Here is a 9791-nt window from a genome sequence, read left to right as displayed (position 1 = left end):
GCAGTTTGCTGACTTAGTCGAGCTAACCATGGGACCGGGTGAAAGTTCTGAAGAAAGCAAATCCTTATAGGCAGGGACTTGTTTGAGATGCTGTAATGCTGAAGGAGAGGCCTGGATAATCGCTCCAACCTCTCTGTGATCTATGTGCTAATTATGCAATTAAGTCAAAGGGGGCAAGATAAGGATCAGGGATGTTTGATTGTGGCACCCTGTCTTCCTTGATTATACACAGGCTTTGTCTGTACTAGTCAAACAAGTGTTCACAATCACTCTCTAACACGGAGGCCTAGCTGGCACTAAGCTCAGATTTTTTGGTTCTTCACTTGGATTCAGACACCTAGACTCTGTTTCATTTTAGATTTGAATCCTGCAATGTTAGGCAAGAATCAGACTGCAGAAGTGTTTCTTCATTTTTAAGTGTCTGTAGTTCATAACTCATTCTTGTAATCCTCCTCTGTACATTCTTCCAAGTACCAAGGCTTAACATATATTTGTGCAGCCCAGCACAGTGTCTTGCACTGCGGTGTGCCTCCTAGTAAAAACCTGTGTAGGTCAGAAAACTAAAATCTTCAAACTGATTTCCCTCTAATATCTGTGGAGAAACGGGTTTTTTTAGCTGCAGAGCCAACACCTGCCATAGCACAGTTTTAAACACCTAAAGTGCAAGAGCTAATCTCAAAATAAACCAAAACCAAATCCATGGCTTCAACCAAACTTCATTTAGCTCATGTGAACCTCCAGCACTTCTGCCCAGCAGCCCCGGCAATAGAGTCAAAGGATAGTAATCTGCCATTTTATGGAATATCTGAGATTTGCAGATGATGGCTAGAGAGCCGCTGAGCTGAGCCAGGAACAAACACCTCCTTTTCCTGAAACCTCAATTCGTGTTTATCCTTAGGCCAGTGTGCAGTTAGCAATTCAGAATTTTACTTGGGTAGATGACTGGTATTTCTTACAAACAGCCTGTGCATATGATTTCAGTTTAGAAACAAAGTTCTGGGTTTGTGCATGTGAAACTGCATCAAGACTTCAGAGTTCAAAGGCCAGAACATGTCACATGGAGACCTGCTCTAGGTGGAAGGGGTGAGGTGGTGTACACAATTTTGTTACTTTACTCACAGGAGGAGAGTGCAGTCTCTGTCCACTGGCCACACACCTGCCTCTCTGCTGCCCCTCTTGCACCTGGAAAGGAAGAATTTTGTCCTAGGAGGAGGCTGCAAACATTACTCTGCACTGACAAAATGACTGTGACCCTATCAAACAATCACATTCACAGCCTTGGAACTTTTGTCCTATAGGATCAAAAGTTATGTTTCATCCTTAGTTGAGCAATGTGAAATTTTTACTCTCTCTGAACTGTTTCCTTTATTAAGTTCACAGTTAATCCATCTTAAAAGCTGCATTCCAGCATTGCTCAACTCGCCCACAAGAGAGAGCTTCAACAACCACAGAGGTCAAGTTCACCTTGGGCAACCAGGAAAGCCTATTCTGCCAACAAAACAACATTTTAACAACAATCCTCTTGTCTGAGAGCTGTTTGCTCTGCCAGCAAGTGGTTGCATATTCACATACTTTGTTCATGGCCCTTGCATCTTAGGTGAGCTATGAAACCCCAACAGAAGCTAAAAACATAGGAAACATGAGTGAACTCAAGCTGCACAGCCCATAATCAACATAGGCTTGCTGGATATGTAAGAAAAGCCAGCAGTGGATGATTATAGTATTAGCAAAAGCAACACAGAGCTGTGAGCTTTGTGTTTGATGAGGGGCACTGGAAGTAATGGGACTCACTGAGGGTTGACTTGTCTGGACATTCTCATGTGCAGAAAGGACATTAGAGGAGTGCCCAGGTCCTGCTTCCTGAACACATCTTTTCCCAGCCCTCAGAGTTCATCTGCCAACATCCTCTGCTGGCAGCTTTCAAGAACAAACAGTTCATTTCAGTGATCTTGCTTCTGAATGAATGATGGAGACAAATAGTCAATCTTCAGCAAAGCCCACTACATTCTCAACTGGCATAATAGAAATAGCTTCCAGTTCTTGGTACTGTACAGAGAGAGCATACAGACACTTCAATAGCTAAGACTTCACAGTGACCATTTTGCTGCCATCTCACCATTATCTTTCAAGCTGATTTCCCCTGAAATTCTGTTTAGTGAGTTTTCAAAATAGTCCTTAAAATCAAACTGAATATTTTAAACCTCCCATCCAGGCGTTTCTAAGTACCTACCCATTGCACAGGCTTGGAGATGTGCACATACCATAAGCAGTGTTACACACATGAAAGAATGAGTCAGGGAACTGAAGCTGGCTCACAGGGATAGTGCAACTTCTTTAAGAAACATCAGAACTTGTAAACAAATTTGCAATTTTTGCAAACAGCAGCTCAGTATTAACTGAGTCATCAGTCAAGTATTATCAACTATGATGCTAAAAGCTAGAACTGTAAGAAAAGATATTAAAAGCTATTTCACAATACTGCTTATGCCCTCAGGTAAATATGTGTTCACATGAAACAGGAAACAGAAAAAGTCTGGTCTCAGGCAGTGACACTGCTTTACTAAGGCTCAGAAGTCTGACAATAGGAGATGTTTTTGTAGATATAAGCAGTACTTGGGTAAATCCTTTAAGAGAGCAGCTACAACTTCCATAAAAAAGAAAGCAATTGGAAGTCTTCGTATTGCCAAATAACATGCCATGTACTAGAAATTACTGAATTCGTGAAACAATTACCTTTGTTTCAAAGGTGCATTTTTATTTGAAACAGGTTTCTTACCCATCTTCCCGTTAACACCTCTTCAGAGAGAAGCCAAAAAAGCCGCACAACCCAAAACCACACTTGTAGTCTGGGCACTAACTGTTTAATAATGAAAAGGAACTTACTGTTCTTAACCCAGTTCCTGACTGTTTTCATTCCTAACTACTAAAAGTAACAAAAATAATGTACTTATGGATTGCGTTGTGCTTCAGAATATTTTTAGCCTAAAAGTATGCATCATATAGGAATAGAAAGACTTGGAGGAATTCAGGTAAAATATTAAGGACTGTGGGGAACTGAACCAAATATTTTTCAAACACTCCTTGGAAGCTGCCATACGTCACTCACACACAAGCGTACTCGTGCATCCTTACCCGCACATGTGCACTGCTGAAGTCCAGTCTGGGCTGCTCCCCAGTCCCTCAGCAGTTTGAAGAAGTACTTGTGTCAGCCTTTACTCCTGTCCTCACAATGCCTGCTTGTCAGTCTACAAACTTCTGCCTCTGACAACTCAACACCCTCCCTCACTAAGTACATTACTCCTGCTCGAAAGGACTTGCTGCCATAACCAGCGCTGCCGAGGTAATACTTCAAGATAAGGTCTGAAGGCCTCTCAGATTCTTGTCCACTTTATCATCTTCCTCCCCTTTTTTCCTCTTCCCCTTACTCTACGTGTCCTGTGTAGGTTGGACCTTGTAGTATGATTCAGAAAGGCTACAATGGGTTGCCAAAAACACAGGGACATTTCTTGTGGTATATAGGAAGAGAGATGGTGAAAGAGATCTGCTAAAGGGCAAGCTGTCTTCTTGCTAATCACTGCATTTGGCACTCTGCTTGGCTGCTCCATGGAGCAGAGGGGTCCCACTGCCAGCTCTTGCAGGGGATTCCTCATTTACCATCCTCATACAAGGAGTGCCTTGCATTTACAACTGCTTCTCCTTGGACCTCCCAAGAAACAAGCAGAAGTTGCCACCCACATCCAGTGCCTGGCATGCTCTGCACGCTCTGGTCACCACCCATCCAGCCCCAGCCTGTGCTCAACTCTGAGCCCTGCAGCTTCTGTGGAAGATGTGGGCTGGCCTGAGAGAGAATCAGAAGTGAGTTGGTGGGAGAGAGACACTGCCCCACGCCTGCCACCTGAGACACCACATGCTGTCACTGTGAAGGTGCACAGCAGTTTTCCAGAGGCAGGACAGCCTCTAGAAGCAGCTTGCTCCACCCACACCGTGTGCCTGCTGGAGGAGAGGCACCACACTCCCTTCAAGGAGAACCCTTCAAAATATTAAAAGAAAAACTGTTGTTATTGGGGTTGAACTTGAACAACCTCTACAAGTAACTGTGATGCTGAGTGCAGCTCATGAGTACAGTGCAGCTCCAAGTGCCAGGTCTTCGCTTCTAGCTCCATATGCTGTGCAAGCACAATACTGGCTGTTTAAACAGAAGATGCACTTCATTAGAGGAGGTTACTTGATGTGTCCTGTACGTATCTCCTTATAAAGACTAGAAATGTGCTTTCTGAAAGAAATACAGAATTTAAATTGATTAGGCAAGTAATAAATAATGCCCCCAGCCTCCTGTCTGTAGCAGTCTGAGTGCTGGGCATATGGTGCCTTTCCAGACTACATGGCAGCCAATGAGGCAGAGCTGGTGATTACTGTTTCACCTACCTCTAGCAGGAAATAAAACATCTGTTTAATCCTGACAGTGGAACCCCCCAGCAGTTAGGCTAAGGTGGTTCAGAAGAAATATAACTGAAAATTATGTTTAAGGCAGCAGAAAGCAGTGATAAGACTTTTCATTTTTTTTAAGACTCCAGTCTCTGACACTTTGAGAGTCATGGAATTTTTCATGGCTCTAGACAGTCAGGACCTCTCTGGACAAGTGGCTGTGGCTCTGGACTGCTCACAAGTGGAGCGGCTGTACTTGCTGCTGCTCTCAGTTCTGGTTACCAAAGGTGTTTTCTCAATGTTGTTCAACCACAAGGCAGCATTAAGAGCTTGAACACCTGGACTGTTACTGTGAAAAACCATCAAGAGCAGACATGCCATTCTGTGAAATATGTAAGCAGATGAAGGTATTTTGGGGGTGCAGAACAACTTCTAAAATGATCTGTTCCCCTGGAAAGTTAAACCCAGCACTATTGACTATCAGTAAGTAGCCAGAGGGCTGACTGAATAGCCTAGCTAGGTAATGATGAACAGGAAGCACAGCTGCAAGTCTCACCTTATGGAACAGCAAACAGGGCCCTAAGTAGTCAAAAGAGACAACCTCCAAAAGAGAGAGGGGTATTTAAGAGGGTGGCAGTCAGAGTGGTCCAGCGAAACTGAGCAAAGGGAAATTGAGACCAAATGTTCGTAACAATTCCTATGTCTCGGATTAATCTGCATAGCAGTCTTAGCAGGGAAATGTTCAAATCCCCTTCCAGAAAAGGGAAAAAAACCAAAGTCTTGGGTTCAGCAACCCAAAGGATAAGTCTGTGCTGAATTACTGGACTATGATGAAAACCATTTGTTGTTTTTGTGGGATTCATCTCACTCTATCCTCTTCTTATCCAGCAGAGCTTACTCACAGACACTGTAGTGCTCCTCTTTGAACTGGTTTGGCTCAGTGGGTGGACAGGCATTTGGTTAGTGGTGGTCACTGTGGAGGGAGGAAGGTTTGAAGAATCTTTACAGGCAGTCACTGAGAACAGATTCCAGCTGGCTGCAAGTATTCCCACTAGGATGTGATGCAGAGCAAAGTCCTATGCTCCTGAGCACCCCTGCCAGCTGGTAAGCACAAGCACCCTGGCATGCTTGGCAGCACTGAAATGTACAGGCAGAGTCATGCTGGTGCTACCCCTGAGCAAACAGCTGATTTTGCTGCAGTTTGAAACACATGTGGAATAAACCCTCAAAAAAAATTGTATCCATTTGAGGCAAAATTAAAAGGAGCCTGAATCTAACCAAAGACAAAACTGAAAAGCAAAAATGGAACTTTGGTAACCTGACTTCCCCTATTGCACCCGCTTTTTTCACTGGCTTTGACTAGGTCAAAAAAAGTGTCGAGCCCCTGCAGCTGCAGGTAGCTGTTGTCCTTTGCTCAGAAATATAATCAGCTATTGGCACCGAGCTGTAGCACAGGCTGCTGTTCTGGCTATGGGCTCAGAGCTACTTAGGTTGGGCAGGACCATTACCGTTTTCCATCCAGACCTGCTGCAGTGTGCCCACCACAAAATGTCACTGGAAGTTCCTATGCAAGCTTCACATTCCTGGATGAGTTGGAGCATATTCTTGAGAAGGAATTCAAACTTCAGTTAATAGTGGTGGATTATATTCCCACAAATATTAAAACTCTTACTGTATTTTGTTTCCTTCACTGGAAAGGGTGAACTTCTCTTCCCCATCATGGTCTTTGTAAAACTGTGTGCAATTTTCAAGGGTACACTGCACAAAGATTGCCTTGCCTGACTGTTGGCTACACATTCACAGGTGTCTTTGCTGTCAGGTATCAATGCTATCATGAAAGCAGCATCCCTTAAAAGGCTTCCAACTGAATTTTAGCTCCAGGCCACATACTTTCTCTCTGCAGGGTAGCTTTTACCATCTAATCTCACTGGAACAAGGCAGCTTTAAAACTAGGAAAAAATGAATGAGGAAATCAGTGATACCAATTATACACCAAATGAAGATAAGTCCCTCTGTCTCATTAGCACTGTTTAATTATGCTTGGATTTAAATTCTAAATATAGTTCATACAAATTCACAAGGGCGAGTGTTTGCTTCCCCTGTTGTAATCCTCTTCACATCTAATACTCCTCTCTCCTATGAGAACAACAGTTTTAAGGACCTGTCCACTTGAGTCATAAATAGAAAAGATGCTGACACTTCACCCTTTACAAGTGAAAAATACTGGTTAAGCAATGGCTTATGTGTGATTTTTGCGCTGCCGTGAGAGTCCCGAGGTCTCAGATGACTTCTCAGCTTCCTGTGCTGGCTCTGTGTGTACACATGGAGTGCCTGCCATGGGTTTCTATGTTCTTAACAAAGCAGAGGCAGTGTATTTCCCATATGCTTGTTGTGGTGACCCATCATGATGTTCATCATAAATTCTCATCAGGCTGAACAAAGACACCAGACCAGGTGTCAGGAACATTGATGAGTTTTTTGTACAGTTGCCATAACTGTAGCAACCAGACCACTGTTTGGACTAAAAAGGTATTGGCTAACAAACCCTTACACTTGTACAATACACTTCCACAAAGGTGCTGGCTAACAAGCCCTTCATTTTGTACACTTCAGTAAGTTCTCAGCTCCCACAGCAAACTCATCAAAGGTGCTGTCACACAAGCCACAACACACCAGTACTCATAGGAGCTGTCAGCCAAGCCACAACACAGCTCCAGAAGCTCCCCACTCCCACAATAAATTCCAGTACAGATTACAGAGTAGAATGTGATAGCTGTGTTCTGCCCAGGAAAAGCAGTGGAAGAAAACAAAGATAAACTTTACACTAAATATTTGTCTCAGGTCAAAAATACAACAAAATCTTTAACGGTGAAAGGATATTTAACTGCCCTAAAACAGAAGAGCCATGCTATTTGGATTAGTAACTACTACATTATAATTTCTTACATGAAAAATGCCCTTGCAGCTTATATATTGTAGTAGCTATCACTATTACTTTCACCAAATTAGAAATTAATTTAGCTCTAGTTCCTATCCTTAATTCACCTTTATCAGCACAATGTCCTATAAATAACATGAGCAGTGACCATCACAAGGAAATGTGTGACTTGAACATAATAAAATAATACTTTAAAAGGCTTCTGAGTTTGGATTGTGCCCTTTCAAATTACAAGAATGGCAGTAATAAGAAAAAAGTCCAGAGAAGAGAGATGAGCTGAATTACAATATTTTCAGCAATTATAAATATATTTTATCAGTCGTGCTTCCAACTATTGACACCAACCAATGCATTTCATGGATTCATCATTTTAGTATTTGAGCCCCTAAAAGTCCAAAGTGTCCCAATAAGGGACTAGGGCTTAACACAAAAGTTGAGAAGACAAAATTTAGCACTGTTGGAGTTAAGTCCTTTCACAGATTCTTTTCCTAGACACTACATCTCAATACTACTGCGAACTCCAAGCGGAAGTAAAACTTCACTCCAGAAGCTTTCATTTTTATTTCAAGACTCTTGCTTCAAGTGAGATGGATTCTATAAAGCAGTAAGTTTTCCTTCACCGTCTGTTACAAGCTATTCCCTTCTGTTTTACATAACCTATAAGAGAAACATGTTTCTCTTAATATTTGTTGAGTCAATCGCTATCCAAATACAGCCAAATTCTACCAAATTCCAATATCCCGTGCCAGTCTCCAGGAAAATTAGTGTCATTCGTATTTAAATCCCCTGCCTGCTGAAGACAGAGAAGCCTTGGTCCAATATCCCAGTGGGATAAGCAGTCTTGACTGTTCAGTCACAGGCTCCTGCTGCCCTGGTATTGCCACACCCATGCTCTGTGTCCTGCCAGTGTGGGGAGCAGACAAATAAAGCTGATGTTCAGTGATCCGAATAGAGCACCCTGCTTTGCCAGTGGGCACCGGGAAACCAGGTGCCTCCTTTCCTGGGCTGCTGACACTGTGTCTCATGTACATCTCCAGTGGAAAGCTGAGTTTCATGTACCTACCAGATTTTAGACACAGGCTGATTTATAAGCACCGAAGTGCTGCTAATAAAGCTGTGATGGTTCAGGCAGCACTTCTTTTCCCCTTGTGTCCTGGGTTTGCTTTCTGTATATCTAAAGATGAAACACAACATAAAACTTTGCCACTAGGCAGTATAGCGATTCACCTTCTATCTCCCCAATGCACAGTGGCTGAGTCTGAAAGTGTTCTGGACACACATCTAGTTAGCTAAATGAGTACAGCTGAAGTGTTATTTCAGTCACACCATCTATCTGGAGCCTTGCCCAGCTGACTCCTGGTTGCTTTTCTCCAGTTTCAGATAGGAATTTTAATAGGAAAGCTCATACTGGCTTTCCCCCATGATCTCTGTGCTCATCTGTGTTGCTCCTTAGCACAAAACTAGCACAATTCTTTGCAACCTAAGTAATCTTTTGCAAAACCTGAAAGGAGAAAAAGAAAAAAAAAAGAAAAAAAAAGAGGAAAAAAAAAAGGAAAAGAGGCCTTCACATTGCTGCCTCATATTAACAGAGCCCATCAAAGAATGCCCTCAAATAGAAAGAGCTATTGCAATGTAATTCAGATGAACTCCTCTCCTCTCCTCTGAGATAAGGAGAAAAAACACCAATCTTTAAAGTTTTCACCATTAGGACCATGATTTGTTGAATGTACTACTGACATATTAAGATTTTCATTTTAGCAATATATGAAAATATTAATATAAGTGGAAAAGAATGAGAGTCGTTAAAAATACAGGAATCCTGACAGATGATAAAGGATGACAGAGGAGTAATCCTTCTATTTTATGTGTAAAGGTTTTCTTAATTGGGTGATAGGACAATAACATTTAGGATATGGTAATTTGTTAGATTGGAATGTGTTTGGGCTCAGTAATAAAACTATCCTGACAGCTCTAAGAGGACAATTTATGAGATCAGCTCAGCACCTGATACACTCTTATGTAACCCTACAAGCAGCATAAGGATTTTGTGGTATCATATAAATGTATATGAATTGATATTTAACCAATGGAACAAGATGCTCCAAATCCACTACGGGCAAGTGCAGTTTGCCACCTCTTACCTGTCTTTGCAATAGAAGGGCATGCAGGGAAGGAACTGAGGTGCTCAAATCACTGAGGAGAGCTCTGCCAGCAGCCAGTGAGCCACAGGTGCAAGCCTGAAACAAACAATTTGTGCAGCAGTTAGGGTGATTACATCTGTCATGAAGGAAGTCGTACATCATGCAAATATACAAAGCTGTGCAACAACTCTTCATGTGGCTTTTTATAGGGACAAATGTAGGGGAATGAAAGAAGCTGCACCACCTCGCTAGGTCAGCCCTGTGTGTGTGACTGTTTGGCAAGTCCT

The sequence above is a fragment of the Chamaea fasciata genome, unplaced genomic scaffold (genome assembly GCF_029207755.1).
Source record: "Chamaea fasciata isolate MVZ Bird 193981 ecotype frontalis unplaced genomic scaffold, bChaFas1.0.hap1 SCAF_8, whole genome shotgun sequence".
Lineage (NCBI taxonomy): Eukaryota > Metazoa > Chordata > Aves > Passeriformes > Sylviidae > Chamaea > Chamaea fasciata.
Note: the sequence above shows the minus strand (reverse complement) of the source record.